We start from the raw sequence: 15,831 nt of genomic DNA on the forward strand, positions 1-15,831 counted from the left end.
TCCCTTATCATATTTTTTTTTCTTTTTCTTTTTTTTTCTTCCTCTTCCTCAGGGTCCTCATAGGATTCTTAACTGTAACCTCTCTTGATACCTCTGCTGTTTCTGCTTCCTGTCTTGTGATGGCTGACTGTGCTTCTGGTGCTTACTTTTTAATTTCTACAAATCTATCTTGCACCACCCAGGAGAACCTTTGAATGGCTGGAGCTGAAACCCAGTTGAACTGTTTACCTTTGGGTGGACGGAAATAGGCCACAGCTGGTGGTACTTGTTCAAGAAACAGTTTTTAATTGCAAAAAGAAAAACCCAAACCACCCTAAAACTGTGCACTCTAATTTGCATGGACAAGACATGCAGCAGCATAATTTTCCATATCCTGCTGCTCTGTTTATTTATATTTTGGTTTAAAAAGTGATTAAATTTAATACTCTGAATCTAAGAAGTTTTTTTCATTACTTTTCTTCATCTACTGCTAAATTCTGTAGTAAGTCTTATGATGGACAACCTGCGTCAGAGAAATATAGGTAAAGCCATATTGTAAAAGAAGGAGAGGACTTTTGAGCTAGATTTTGTAACTTGAACGAGTATCATATGACAGTACTTGCAATAAGACTTTGAGGTGCTTTGCTTTTTTTTCTTATTTGAAGTAGAAAGGTGGTATTATTTTTGTTTGGGGAAGTTGGCTTCTTTAGAACACTGAAGTAGCTACCGCTTTTAGTGTTCAGTATGCACACCTATATATTACTAAGAGAGAGTGAAGGAACATACAAAATTTAGCATCTGGCATCATATGCCAATTACAGACAACTCATTCTGCAAATAATTAATTTATTTTAAGTAAAAAATGAAGATACAGTAATTCTTTCTCCTGTTTAAATCCACAGTGTATTAGCTTCCTTTGCCAGAATGGGTTTTCTTTATCAACAACTATTTTGGGAAGACAGACCTCTTTATTTGCTTATGGAAGAGGCCAAACAGTACATATCGACCTGTTCTTTCATTCAAACTACAGTTGTAATTTGATAGGGAGGTTTGTAATGGACTAAATGAGCTGTCTGAACTTTGCCCTTCCCAAATAAGATTCAGCAAGCTTTCCCCTAGTCTTTAGAGGAAAGAAAATACTGAAAAATTGAGACTTGCATCTACTTTGCTGCAGAAGAAGTAAATTTAGCTTAGGAGATCTGCACACAGACATGTACACACAACTGCTAATTTTTTACTCTTATTTTTATCAATGAATGTGATTCTAAAAGTTCCCAAGTTTGTGAAATCTTCCCTCAGATTCCGAAGTGGGAAACTACTTTCAACTCTTATTGCTGTTTCGATGCTTGACCGTCAGTGAGAACCTTGTAACCTTTGTCTCAATTTACCCTTCTGTAATGTCATTATCTGTAAGGTGAGTGTGGTTAGGTGAAATCTACAAACCACTCAGGATATGTGGATGAAAAAAGTCTGAGAAGTCTTGAATAGGTGATGATTTTTTTGGAGGTGGGGTTTTGGAATTCCTCAGCTCCAAGCACAGCAGCTACACCAGCCCCAGTGACAAGTACAGTAGCTACCCAGTCTTCGACTGCAACAGACAGTGCAGCTAATACAACTCCAAGTGCAGCAGCTACACCAGAGTACCAATTCGTGGCAATATCGGTTGCCCCTGTACGCAAGGGGAAAAGCAAAGAAGAGATACTGGCAGCCTATGAAGGGGTTTGAGCTGCTTCAGAAGTGATTGGCACTGAAGCACAGCTCCTCCTGGCACCCCGGTTGCCCGTGCTGGGCTGGATGTTCAAAGGCAGGGTCTCCTCTACACATCATGCAACCGATGCTACATGGAGTAAGTGGGTTTCACTAATTACCCAACGAGCTCGAACAGGAAATTCCAGTCTCCCAGGCATTGTAGAAGTCATCATGGACTGGCCAGAGGGCAAAGATTTTGGAATGGCACCAGAGGAGGAGGTGATGCGTGCTGAAGAGGCCCCACCATATAATGAACTGTCAGAAAGTGGAGAACAGTATGCCTTGTTTACTGGTGGGTCCTGCTGTATTGTGGGAAAGCATCGGAGATGGAAGGCAGATGCATTGAGTCCTCAATTACAAATTGCAGAAGCTGCTGAAGGAGAGAGTGAATCGAGTCAGTTTGCGGAGGTGAAAGCCATCCAGCTGGTCCTGGACACTGCTGAACGAGAAAAGTGGCCAGTACTTTATACTGACTCATGGATGGTGGCAAATGCCCTGTGGGGGTGGTTGCAGCAATGGAAGCAGAGCAACTGGCAAAGCAGAGGTAAACCCATCTGGGCTGCTGCACTGTGGGTAGATGCCCATGTACCCAAGAGTCGGGCCACTGAGGAACACCAGAACAACCAACAAGTGGATAAAGCTGCTAAGATTGAAGTGGCTCAGATGGACTTAAATTGGCAACGTAAGGGTGAATTATTTTTGGCCCGGTGGGCCCATGACACTTCAGGCCATCAGGGCAGAGATGCAACATACAGATGGGCCCGTGATCGAGGGGTGGACTTAACAATGGACACTATTGCGCAGTTTATTCATGAGTGTCTTGCATGAAGAGGTGTGAGTGGTGGTAGAGGACACGAGTAGTAACAAGTTCAAGTAAATATGAAACCACTTACATTCATTCATACGTTTAAAATTGATTAGCACACTCTTAAATGGGTTTTGGATGGGCCTATTTTGGTTTCAGAGTTTGTTACAGACTTTCAGGCCAGATTGTAAGTTCGATGCTGTTACCTAGAGACTAAAAAATGTTTTATCAAAACAAAGATAACCCTGAAAATATTTCTTTTCTCCGGAGGTGAGCCTGCTATTGCCAGCTAACCCAGAGAGTGTGAGGTGTCCTTTACTTGTGTCTTATTTGGTCTGTTGAAGGACTTTGTGTGCTATCTATGTATTCAGAAGGGAAAAAATACAAATACAGGGGGACCAAGGAAATGTGCCAAAATCCCGATACTTGGTGGGACAGGAACTTGTATGTGGTTACCACATGATGCTGAACAGTGCAAGTGCCACTCAAGTTATGCCTTATTATCCAAATAAAGTGCTATATTACTTTATTCAGCAGTTCCCGTTACAATTGTGCCATATGTTCTCAGCAAACAGCAGATGTGTGGTCTAACGATTAGCAACAGAACTTTCCCACTTGAGGATTTGGGATAGCGCTAAAATAATCCATGGTTAGTGTTCCATTCATAAAGCAGTTTTAGTTGTAGGTGCTCTTTGTCCCTGCTGTTTGCTTGTGCCGATTTGTGTTTCAGAAGTGTTTGCCAGTTAAGGTCCTTTCCAGCCCTAACTATTCTATGATACTACTGGTTCTGTGACAGGCTCCTCTGCCCCTGTGTTTGAATCAGGCACTCTTCCTTTCTCCACATGGAAGGTCACAGCTGTTAACAGTGATGGGTTCCCAAATCCCTGCTTGGATTTGTAGTGAAACTAAAATTGTCTAAAAGATGGTCAAAGACATGATTACAATACGTGTAACCTTGGCTGAAGAGGAGAATGTGTGATCCTTGTGACTGAAGAGGGGTAGGGTGATAGGAACAAAGGAGGTGTTTTGTCAGTGGAACTAGTAAGATGTAAAATTCTGTGTTGGTCTGTGCAGTCATTTTTGCACCCTTACTCTAAGAGATGAGTCTAGGACAGAAACAGAGACCTGACCTTAGGGATCTGAGAGAATATTTATTTAATATTGTAGCAAGGTGAAGAAAATCTAATGTAACATGAAAGGAGGGAGTGTGGCATTTGAATTTGTCTAACTCAAGAAGTGAGAGCAGCCTCGCTTGATCCTGTGGGGCTAGTTACAGGAATGTTATTCATGGGCAGTGTAGGAGGCATCTGATTTTGTGACTGCGCTTTAAATGCTGCTGCTGCAGTCCTTTTTTCCTGCTTCTTTGGAGAAGCCTGAAGAACTCACATGAGTGCGATTTCTCTTTGGTTGGAAGGCACTTTGAAACATCCCTGTGCAGAGTAACTTGCCTCTGTCTTTGAACGCACATTTGATATTACATTTAGCTTGGAGCTGGTTTCGCATAACATGCTAATTGTTGGGGATGTCCTAGCGTGCAGGGACAGCATTGCTTGCTCTGCATCTCCTACAATGCCCTGTCCTTGGGCCCCAGCCTTCAGGGATCTGTGGCTGTCTTGTCAGAGAAATGTGCCTCCTCCTCTTCCAAGTCTTAGGGCATTTCCTTCTTCTTCTATCTGCAGAACGTCCTCCTGCAGGTAGCAGCTGTGCAGGTGCCTCAGGTACTTCTTCATCAAGTCAGGATTTTCCTTCAGCCGACAGATGAGCTCGTAGGTCTTGCAGCAGGAGTCGTCCTGGCAGCATGTCCCTGGAGGAGCTGAGGGTGTCTGGCCCATCTCCTGCAAATGACAGGGCAGGGAGAATGGTGAAAAGGGCAGGAGCCTCCTCGGGTTGAGAGCCCTCTGGCTGGGCTTGGTCTCTCCTGGAGAAAGTCAAGTTTGGTTAGGCTTTGCTGGGCAGCGGGATGTGCAAAAAAGCCCTCCTCGGGCAGGCTCTGCCTTCTTCCTGTCATGGGTCAGTGTGTCCTCATTTCCTCCTCTGCAGCCAAGACCCGTCTCAGCCTCCTGCGGTTGGTCAAAGGGCTCTGGAAGAGGCAGATGACATAGGGCACTTGCCCAGGCTTTCTTCTCCACATGGGCTGTTAGTCCTTACCCTGCACATTGGCCCAAGGCTTTGGTGGGTCCTGGCTCCCAGCCATCTGGCAGCATCCCATTTAGCTGACCCCACCACTCACCTCTCTCTGGTGTCTCTTGGCTTTCCTGCAAAGGCACCATATAAGCAAAACCCCGCTGAGGAGCAGGCACAGGCACAACCAGCTCAAGAAGGTCACCTCCAGGGACCCCAGGCCTCCAGTCACTGGGGTGGAGGAGGGCGGAAGCGGCTCCTCAGGGCAGGGCCGGTAGGAACACTGGCTCCCTGTGCCAGTGCCCTGGTCCTGGCGAGGCACATCCCCCATGAGGGTGGCCCAGGCAGGATGGTTGGAAAGGCCGAGGCTGCCGGGGAAGAGATTGGCCATGCAGAGAGCAAGGACAAGGGACCGCTGCAGGCTGAGCATCCCCCGCTGCTCCCTGGTGAACTGCAGTCTCTGCACCAACAATCTCACGCTATCACCCCGATGGGAGCTCAGCCAGTCACGAGCAGTGCTGGGGTGATGGCGTCAGCAGTTGCCCCCTTCCATGCTGTCAACAAATGCCCTGTGATGTCATAATGCCTTTACCTGGAACCCAGTAGCTAGGGAAGGTCAAGGCAAAGATGGAGGGTATTGCGTATCTCAGCTTGCTGCTTTGACTCTGCCCTGGGGGAGTGGGCCTGAGCTCCGAGGGGTTTGTGCTGTGCTCCTCAGTGCTTATTGAGGAGGAGGAACTGTGCTAGGGCAGGGGCCTTGCCTGGGTACTTGCATGCAGGTGGCCCCCCATTAGATAATTTCATCTTGTTTTCTGAAGATGAATAATCAGAGAACCATAGGATGGTCTGGGTTAGAAGGAACCTTCAAGATCATCTGCTTCTGATGCAGGGACACCTCCTGCTAGACCAGGTTCCACAAAGCCCTGTCCCACCTGAGCTTGAATGTTTCCAGGGATGGGGCAGCCACAGCTTCTCTGGGCAACCTGTGCCAGTGTTTCTGGGTTGTTTTGGTGGTGTGTTTTGTTGTTTTTTTTTTTTTGTGTGGTGTTTTTTTTGTTGTTGTTGTCGTTTGCATTTTTTGGTTGGTTGGTTTTTTTTTTTTTCCTGTGGTTTTTTTTTTTTTCCTTCCGACATCTTAATCTAAGTTTCCTGTCTGTCAGTTTAAAGCCATTCCCCCTTGTCCTCTCACTACATGCCCTTGTAAAATGTCCCTCTCCAGATGTTTTGTAGTCTCCCTTTAGGCACTGGAAGGCTGCTCTAAGGTGTCTGCATAGCCTTCTCTTCTCCAGGCTGAACAAGCACAGCTGTCTCAACCTGTCTTCATAGCAGTGTTCCAGCCCTCGATTTATCTTTATAGCCCTCCTGTGTACTCACTTGAGCAGGTCCACATCGCTCTTGTGTTCGGGGCCCCATAGGTGAATGCAGTACTGCAGGTGGGGTCTTAGGAGAGCGGAGTAGAAGGAGACAGTCCCCTCCCTTGGCCTGCTGGTCACGCTTCTTTTGATGCAGTGTGGCGTACAGTTGACTTTCTGGGCTGCAAGTACCGATTGCTGGATTATGCTGGGCTTCTTGTCAACCGATGCCCTCAAGCTGTTCTTCGCCGGGCTAATCTGAACCCAGCCTCTGCCCAGCCTGTAGCTGTGCTTGGGATTGCCCTGAGCCAGGTGCAGGACCTTATACTTGGCCTTGCTGAACTTCATGAGGTTGGCACTGGCCCACCTCTCCATCCCCTCAAGGTCCCTCTGGATGGCATCCCTTCCCTCTAGTTTGTCAACTGCAACACGCAGCTTGGTATTGTCAGCAAACTTGCTGAGAGCTTCTTCAGGAATAGTACTGTCCATTTCACCGACAAAGATGTTAAACAGCACTGTTCACAATACTGGCCCTGAGGGAGACTGCTTGTTCCTGGTCTCTACTTGGACATTGAGCCGTTGTCCACAACTCTGAGTGTGACCATTCAGCCAGGTTCTTATCCTCTGACTGGTCCATTTGTCAAATCCATACCTCTCCAGTTTAGACATAACGGTGTCATGTGGGACAGTGTCAAATGCCTTGCACAAGTCCAGGGAGTCATATAGATATCAGTCACTCTTCTCTTATCCACCAGCACCCTTGCGCTATCATAGAAGGCCACCAAAATATCAAAGAACAATAAAACAAGGTTATAGAACAAAGAATAATCAAAGATCATGTTTGGTTTCTGGTAAATCATGAAAATAGAAGGAGAGCTGAAAATATGCAGAGATTCAATGTTGAGCATGTATGCTGATTTTGGGTATTAACAAGAGTTCTTATTTAGAGAAGGTGGTCATAACAGTAGCTTTAATGTCCCCATTCTGGCTTTTAACTTAGAAGTTTGTGTGGTTTGAGAACTTCCTTGTGTAAGAAACAAAAAGATCAAGGGGTACACAAAAACTGGAATATGTGGAGATTAGTAGATCTTTTTGTATTCAAATATAAATGCTTGTTGCTGTGGGAAAACAATCACATGTTGTACTATGGTGTAGGAGGACAATTTTCAGCAGCCATGTTAAGCAGTTCTAACCAGAAGATGTTAAGATGTTTTCCTTCCTACTGTGTAGAGTTTGAATTGTGTCACTGTTTTATTTTCATTTTTGTGTTGCTAATTAAGGGACTTTTCCAGAGCTGTATGTCTCAAAATCAGTTTTGGGGCGCCTTTGTGGGTTACTTGGAATTGACACTAACATATAGGGTCTCTTTCTTTCTGGAGTTATTCTAGCAGACTTTGTGCAGCTGACAGCTTTTAGATGTCTTTCCATACTTCTTTGTAGCTCTGGGAATTGTGCAGACTTGCAGTGTCATGGGATGGCTTGGTTTGGAAAGGACCTTAAAGATGATCTATTTTCAACCTCCCTGCCATGGGCAGGGACACCTTCCACTAGACCATGTTGCTCAAAGTCCCATCCAATCTGGCCTTGAATACTTCCAAAGATGGGACATTCACAGCTTCTTTGGGTAACCAGTTCCAGTGTCTCGCTACCCTCATCATAAAAAAATTTCTTGCTTGTGTCCAATTTAAACCTAACTTTTTGTAGTTTAAAGCTGTTGCTGCTTGTCCTGTCACTAAAGGGCATGGTGCAAAGTCTCTCTCTAGGTCTTACAAGCCACTTCTCAGTATTGAAAGGCCACAGTAGGGTTTCCTCAGAGCCTTCTGTTTTCCAGGCTGACTAAGAGCCTTCTCTTCTCCAGGCTCTCAGCTTTTCCTCATAGGTGGGGGGGATCCAGCCTTTGGATCATTTTTGTGGTCCTCCTGTGTCCAGTGTTGTACCCACCAGTACCTGAGTCCTTCTCTGCAGGGCTGCCCTTAATCCATTCATCCCCCATTGTGTGTTGGTACTGGGGGTTGTTCTGACCCAGCTGTAGGACCTTGCACTTAGCCTTGTTGAACTCCATTGTGAGTACTTACATAGTAAACGAGGTAATGCAGCTTAATTTACTGAATTTTCTTTTCTTTTTACTAATCTCTTCCTCCCACCTCCAACTTTCTTCAGACTTACCAGTGATGGTAAGAGTAGCCAACATATGCTTCAGTAAAATGAGCAATGTGCAAACCTACTTACCTCAAAAGAGCATAACTAAATTAGCAAAACATCTTTAGTCAGAAGTCAGTGATATGTAAATGTTGATATCTTGTAAGTATATATGTAGAAATGGAGTAATACCTGCTTCTGAATCAATTTTTTTATCTGAAATTATTACATATTTATGTGCAAACTGTTTACTTATTAAGAGGTAATTGGGAAAAACCCAAGCTCTTTTTCTTGACACCTCTTTTATGCATTCAAAATTGTGTTTAAAAAACTTGGGAAAGCATGGAGACTTGTTATTTAGCTGTCTTGTAATCTAAGTTTTATGTTCAAATGCAGATGTGTGAAATCTGCTTTAGTGTCTCTGATTTTTGGAACTGAGAACCATATGGTATCTTGGTTTTGCATTTCTTAGATCTTCTTAATTGTGGCTGCATAGCAATTAGGGTTGTGCATAAATTTAAGAAAATAATATATTCATTTGTTCTCGCTGTGTAAAATGTACTGAGAATTCATTTCAGCTTTTACAATAACCCAAAAAGGCATTCAGAATGGGGCAATTTGGCTTACAGTTAGCATATAGCTAATTTTATCCTTTAAAGTTTTACCATTCTGTCTTTTATAATGAAATGGTAAGACACAGTATGTCCAAATCATCCACTGAAGGGGGGCTAAATTATATCCTTGTGTACTGATCCAGCAAAGCACTCAGCCTTGGGCTTATGTCCCATTGAAGTCAATGGGACCACTCGTGTTTTGAAAGTTAAGTATGAGATTTTAAGTGTTTTACTGAATAGGGATGAGATTATTCTCAAAGTGAAGCATGTGCTTAAGTGCTTGGCAGAATTGAATTAGTTAGCATCTATGAGTTAGCACAAGAAAAACTGAACCTTTTAGCATGCTTGTTCAGAAGGTCCTGTTTGTGAGTTCCCATTGAGTTTTACAGGCTCTGAGATAATGTCATTAAGCAGTGTGTCAGTAAACTCTTCCATGTGAAGAATTTAAAAAAATGAAAATCATGGAGTCATAGAATAGTTAGGGTTGGAAGGGACCTTAAGATCATCAAGTTCCAACCCCCCTGTCATGGGCAGGGACACCTCACACTAAACCATGTCAGCCAAGGCTCTGTCCAACCTGGCCTTGAACACTGCCAGGGGTGGAGCATTCACAACTTCCCTGGGCAACCCATTCCAGCGCCTCACCACCCTAACAGTAAAGAACTTCTTCCTTATATCCAATCAAAACTTCCCCTTGTTTAAGTTTTAACCTGTTACCCCTTGTCCTATCACTACAGTCCCTAATGAAGTATGTCTCCCCAGCATCCTTATAAGCCCCCCTCATATACTGGAAGGCTGCTATGAGGTCTCCATGCAGCCTTCTCTTCTCCAGGCTGAACAGACCCAACTTTCTCAGCCTATCTTCATACGGGAGGTGCTCCAGCCCCCTGATGATCCTCATGGCCCTCCTCTGGACTTGTTCCAACAGTTCCATGTCCTTTTTATGTTGAGGACACCAGAACTGCACACAATACTGCAAGTGAGGTCTCACAAGAGCAGAGTAGAGGGGCAGGATGACCTCCTTCAACCTGCTGGTCACACTCCTCTTGATGCAGCCCAGGATACGGTTGGCTTTCTGCGCTACGAGTGCCCACTGAAGCTGGCGCATGTTCGTTTTTTCATCAGCCAACACCCCCAAGTCCTTCTCTGCAGGGCTGCTCTGAATCTCTTCTCTTCAACCTGTAGCTGTGCCTGGGATTGCTCTGACCCAGGTGTAGGACCTTGCACTTGTCATGGTTAAACTTCATAAGGCTGGCATCAGCCCACCTCACAAGCGTGTCGAGGTCCCTCTGGATGGCATTCCTTCCCTCCAGCGTATCAACCGAACCACACAGCTTGGTGTCATCGGCAAACTTGCTGAGGGCGCACTCAATCCCACTGTCCATGTCAGCGACAAAGATGTTGAACAAGACCAGTCCCAACACCGATCCCTGAGGGACACCACTCGTTACTGGTCTCCAGCTGGACATTGAGCCATTGACCACAACTCTTTGTGTGCGGCCATCCAGCCAGTTCTTTATGCACCGAGTGGTCCATCTGTCAAATTGATGTCCCTCCTATTCAGAGACAAGGGTGTCGTTGTGTGGGACAGTGTCTAATGCTTTACACAAGTTCAGGTAGATGACATCAAGTGCTCTACCCCTGTCCAATAGTTCCCTATCCCCATCATAGAAGGCCACCAAATTGGTCAGGCAGGATTTCTCCTTAGTGAAGCCATGCTGGCTGTCACCAGCCACCTTGGTCATTGGATGACTTTAAAACTCTTCCTCATTTGAGCATGTTTTTATCACCAAATTTATGTTTTTCCATCTTTGCCTCTTTTCTTATCTTCCCTTTTTGAAAGGATTTTGCATTTTTTAGCTGGTTTTTCTTTAACGGTCTGTTCTAGACATTTATCTTCCTCTCTAGGTTGAGTGGCAACTTTAATTTCTTTAGTTTCTGAGCATTTTTGTATTTCAATAGTCATCTCTCTTGTTAGGATGCTGCCTTACAAGTTCTCTTGTTTCTGTGCCTTGAGATAGGTCTCCAAACTGCCCACTTGGAATTGACACAGGAGATTTTTTCTGTTGTCGTTTCTCTGTTGCTGTTGGCATCCTTGCTCACCTTTATCTGTATCTTTTTTATTTGCTGAACATTTTGATATGTTGGAAATTGTTGGAGGGAAAATGTGGGTTACATGTTACAAAGAAAGAGCAATTTTATCTTCCTAGCAAACTTGCAGGCATAGTACAGACATCTCTGCTCTCTGTTGTCCCACCCAGGAGGCAGAGTACAAATGAATTGTACCCTGTAAAGAAGTTAGATTTTTGATTTGACTTCCAGGACCGACTTAAAAAAATTAGCTTTTATAAAAATGCCTTCACAGGCGTCCCTGATCTTTCAGAAACTTAGAATAGTTTTGAGAGTTACATTTGATGATAAAGGAGAGCAAATTATACCAACTTGGACATAACGATGGAGTCTGTTTAAAGGCCATACAAAGCTGTACAGCTTTTTTAGTTAACAATGTCAAGGTACATGAGGGACATCTGGGAATGTACAGTAAAAGTGGTACCTGATAAGATTAACTGTCACCTGCTCTGACCAGTTCTGGGGATAATTGTTATAAACTGTTGAAAATGATGGTGGAAGGAGGTTCAAGTTAACAGGTAATTGCCTCAGTTGTGAGAGGCAACATGGTAAGGCAATAAACTTTAGAACAAAAGGCAGGTGTAAAAGATTATCTGTTGATTATGTCAACTGCAGGAACTGTTTTCACCCATTTTGGGCCTATGTGTACGCATTCTTGTCACTCAAGAAAGCTGAATGAAACAAGCCTAGTAATTTGTTCATAGCAGGACTGTACAGCTCTCCTTTTCTGGAAACACACTCCCTTAATGCAGTCAGTATTTCTCCTTGCCTGTTGTTATTCCCAAAGGGTTGCTTTTCACCATTCCCTGCCTCCTGCACCTTTTCTTGCTACAGCATGTTTTCTATTAAAGGGGGTGCCTGGAAGAAGTATTTGTTTGGGAATCAGTTTTAGTATTTGATTCTTAGGTAATAAGATGAGATCTAAGGATCTGAATCCAAAATGTGAAGTTAAAATATCTAGTAGGTTACAATGTTCCTGGTATAAATGCATCATAATTCTCTGATAATGCAGTAATACTTTTCTTCAACCTTCTATCTAATTGTCTCAAGCTGCTTTTAAAGGACAAAACTATATGTCTGACTATGATCCATGTATTAAATGAGAGGGATAGGTTCTCATGAGTCACTTGGTCACAGAGCAGATCATTTGCTAAGTAGAGGTAATACAGCTGATGGCTTCAGAGAGCCTTACTCTTCTGCCTAACATCTGGATAGTTATTTAGTACTTGGGGTAAATGGAAACTGTGATAACAGTTCCATGGTACAAGTAGCAGATAAAAAAACCAGCAAACATCTTTTGTAAACATTTCTTTGTTGGTCTTTGGCTTGAATGCTAACATTAAGGGAATTCTGTGTTATTTTGTGCCTACAAGCTGCTGATTTCCATTAGGCATTTATTTTTCCAAGGACTCTTGTTAACTTCTATGCTGGGTTTTTGTTTTTTTTTTTTTGTCTGGTTAGGCAGTTTTGAGTTTGCAGGCTGGTTTATTCTTCCCCTTTCTGTGCTTGCCTTGTGGGCTTAGGCTTCAGTTTTATGCTTAGACCTTCTTAACCTTCAGTTTTCAAATCAAAATGCATGTCTTTACTATGTATGGGTCAACTTGATGTATGTGTTTCTGGGCATTACTGCTATGGCACTTGATTGTCTTAAAGTATGCTGTACTTCTTGCCACAGAAATATGAGCCACTGTGTTTCAATGTTTAACAGCTTGCAATCAGAATATGAGTATATGAGCGCATATTAAGTTGTTGTGGGTTTTCTTCTCTGTTATTGTTTTTATTATCAAGATGACAGATTGCAATGAGTCTGATTAATCTAGAAATAATTTTATTTTCAATATAGTGAAAGGGGAATTGCCTGAGTCTTTGCTAAGATTCATAGAAGTCTTAAGTAGAATGTGGTAAATACTGTGATTATTTCTAAATGTAGTATGGTTTGTTCCTAAAAATGTATTCTTATAAGTGATGTCCAGTAGAGTACATTAACAAAAAAAGAAACTAAAGCAATTAGTTTGTAATTAAAATAATAAAACTACACAATGTTGGTGATGGTAATTATGAACGTATTTAACATTCGGCCCCATGAGGCATGCATCTTACATGTGCTAAAGCCTGCAGGGAACAGGAATCATGTGGTTCTCTTTCATTAGTTTTGTAAGCTGTGAGTACCTTGCCTAGCACAGTCAGTCTGAGGATTATTGGTTCATTTTGCACCACCAGACTTGTTTTGGGGCATGAGTTGAGAATTGTTCTCCTCTGTTGCGCTTACAGGAATTTGGAAAAGGGCATTCTTGCTCCTGTTGCTGGTAATGATTATTTTTTTTTGTGGTAAAATAGTCAACAGCTGCTACAGTGATGTACTACAATTACCTTATTATTAAAGACCGATCTGTAAATTAGTCTGCCTAATATTAGGCAGAGCTTCCGCAGTTTGTTTTCATGAATACTATTAGCCACACTGATTAATTGTATCTTATTTTTAAAATCCTTTCACTGGATCCCCTGGAATACTTATTAATTGCCCCATCCTTTTCATTGTGAGGATGTAAGGTACACCATTGGTTCCTCTATCTCAGTACTGTTTTCAACAGCAGCTCTAAGCAGACACTTAGGGAAACGTAGGAATGGAGCACACATGTAAGGATCTTCAGAACCGCATGATTAATTTGTTGGGGTTCTATGTATCTGTGATTTTCATTATAATCCATTAAGGGATTTTGTATTTGGTCAGCATAAAAAAAAATAAATAAAAAATTATGCAAACAAAATCCTGCTTCCATCCACTTAAATTGGGATCTGTGTACTAGGGGTGATGAGATCGTACATATCCAAGCATTGCTTTTGCAAGAGTTAAAAGAATTAGGGATGGGGTGACTGAGGCTTGTAGGGATGAAAGGCCACATGGTTTAAGTCAGCATGATTCAGTTCAGTGAAGCCCAGTGAATTTACAACAGATGAGGATTTGGTCCATTTTAATGCAGTTAAGGTCACACATTCAGCTGGTGATAGAGGTAATAAATGACCTCAGCCCTTGTCATTGTAGTTGCCATATATGCAGCAGAAGCAGGCAGCACATGAGGCTGAAAAGCAGCCAGGCTGCAAGATGTGCAGGAAGCTTTAGCATAAAAACTAAAAATTGCTGATGACACTGAAGTTGTGATTCTGGAAGGTAAGAGGAATAGGCACGGGAGAGCAGAGAACAAAGACTTGCAGTTCTGCTGGGACCATGTAGCACTGAGACAGTTATGAGGTGGTTGCTTGAAGTGAGCAAGAGGTATGCATTTGTAATACATCAAAAGCCGGATTTTAGAAGGAGCACATTAAAGCAGAACTTGAATTCATTGCTGACTGCACCACAAACCAACCGGATTCATGCACTAGAGAAGCTTACGATGTCTTATGAGCCAGCAGAATATTTTAAGGTTTGTTTTTTTTTTTTTTTTGTTGTGTGGGGGAGCTGATAGAGATGCTTTGGATGCCTGCGGGAGTTGTAGCTAATATTGGTGTTTTGCTTCATGCTACTGACAAATTTTATGCAGTGAACATCATGGGTACAGAGTTAAGGCGTGTTATTCTCTATTTTCCTCATGAGAATACCAGCTGGTTTGCACAGTGCTGGTCTGTTCCACTTGAATTCCGAAGCAAATGACTGGCAAGGAGACTCTCCGTCTCCTATGGTCCTGGGCTGAGGCTGCTGTTCTCCTGCATGAAGGAATAAACAAGATCCTTTATTCTTTCTAGGTTGCTTTTCCTTTTCAGTTAAAATAAAATACAGCTGAAAGTCAAATTGCTGTCTAAATATGAACCCATCCCCAGTTACTAAATTAGTAATTACTATTTAGTTACTATTAAAAATTACTACTTAGTGTGAAGTCCAACCATAATTATTTTCCTGAAAGACTTAATTGAATGAGATTTTCTACTGTCTAAGCATCATAAGATGACCACCATGTGCATCATGAGCGAGGGTGAGGGGAGAGAAAAATGTGAGGGAAGAAGGATGCCATTTGATCCTTTTGACTGCTGCCTAGTCACCAGGCTGCTATCTCTATCCATCAGAGGTCTCAACATCAGTCAATGTCTTTTTGTCCCGTTATGGTATAATTTCCATGTGCACCCAGGTACCTGTGTAAGTCACACTTCTCTTGTTAAAAGTGAGTAACTTATTGCTTACATTACCCCACATTTGGGAAGAGTAATCAGAAGAGTCGATGCTGTGACATTTGATGCACAAAGCAAGCGTATAGTCTTCGATGCTTCTGTTTCCAGGTTATTATTTATACTTGTAACTGTTTCTAATTAACCTGTAAGTATTGTCTATATCAGATGTTGGAAGAAATGCACTGTACACTTCTCCAGAATTCAGATAAGTGGTAGAAGTGAAAGAGATGGTTTCTTCTCTGTTAAAAAACCCAACAAAACATGCTAAAACATGAATGTGACTAACTGCTTCATTGTGGTATGGTCCTTGCCCTGTTTCTGACCTTTTTGTGTCTGATGGTTGAATACGTGAAAGTCAGTTGTTTATTTTCTTCATACAGTCATCTTTTTGGCAGTAGATGATCCCAGCTCTTACTGAAGAATAATTGCCTGGCGGGTGTATGTAAAGGCTACTCGCAAGATTGTTTCACTTCTGTCCTGCTATTTTCTGTATTATACTGAAATGCTTTGAGGTAGTCTTTGGTGTGATACAGAGGCACTGTAGGTGGGAGAGAACTGTGTCCTTGAGGTTTCTAGAAATCGTTTTTCCTGGTTCTCTTTTAGTAAACCCACAGTTTACCTAACACAAATGGGATGAATTTCCATACCTGTTGAAAATAAATGAAAGAATGAATTGTGTGTGACCTGTATCAGGCTAACGTTTGCCTTTTGCTAGTTTAAAGTCAAAAGAAAATATATAGATAACCTATTTCCAGTGTTCTTTGAATGCTTGTTGCACTTC

The 15,831-nt window shown here is 42.7% G+C and overlaps 1 protein-coding gene and 1 long non-coding RNA gene across 4 annotated transcripts in view; one reads left to right on the forward strand and one right to left on the reverse strand.

Annotated features, from left to right (window-relative positions):
• Positions 1-15,831, forward strand: part of CCSER1 (coiled-coil serine rich protein 1) — a 728,863-nt gene that overhangs the window by 70,904 nt on the left and 642,128 nt on the right. The window lies entirely within an intron of this gene.
• LOC130603874 (uncharacterized) lies at positions 3,672-4,836 on the reverse strand. Its single transcript, XR_008973309.1, has 2 exons — positions 4,764-4,836; positions 3,672-4,368 (listed from the first exon to the last, which is right to left on the reverse strand). It is a non-coding gene; the product is annotated as an uncharacterized LOC130603874 (long non-coding RNA).

This window comes from Pezoporus wallicus, unplaced genomic scaffold, assembly GCF_028554395.1.
Source record: "Pezoporus wallicus isolate ANWC-B61680 ecotype Strahan unplaced genomic scaffold, APGP_CSIRO_Pwel_v1 contig_6999, whole genome shotgun sequence".
NCBI classification, from domain to species: Eukaryota; Metazoa; Chordata; class Aves; order Psittaciformes; family Psittacidae; genus Pezoporus; species Pezoporus wallicus.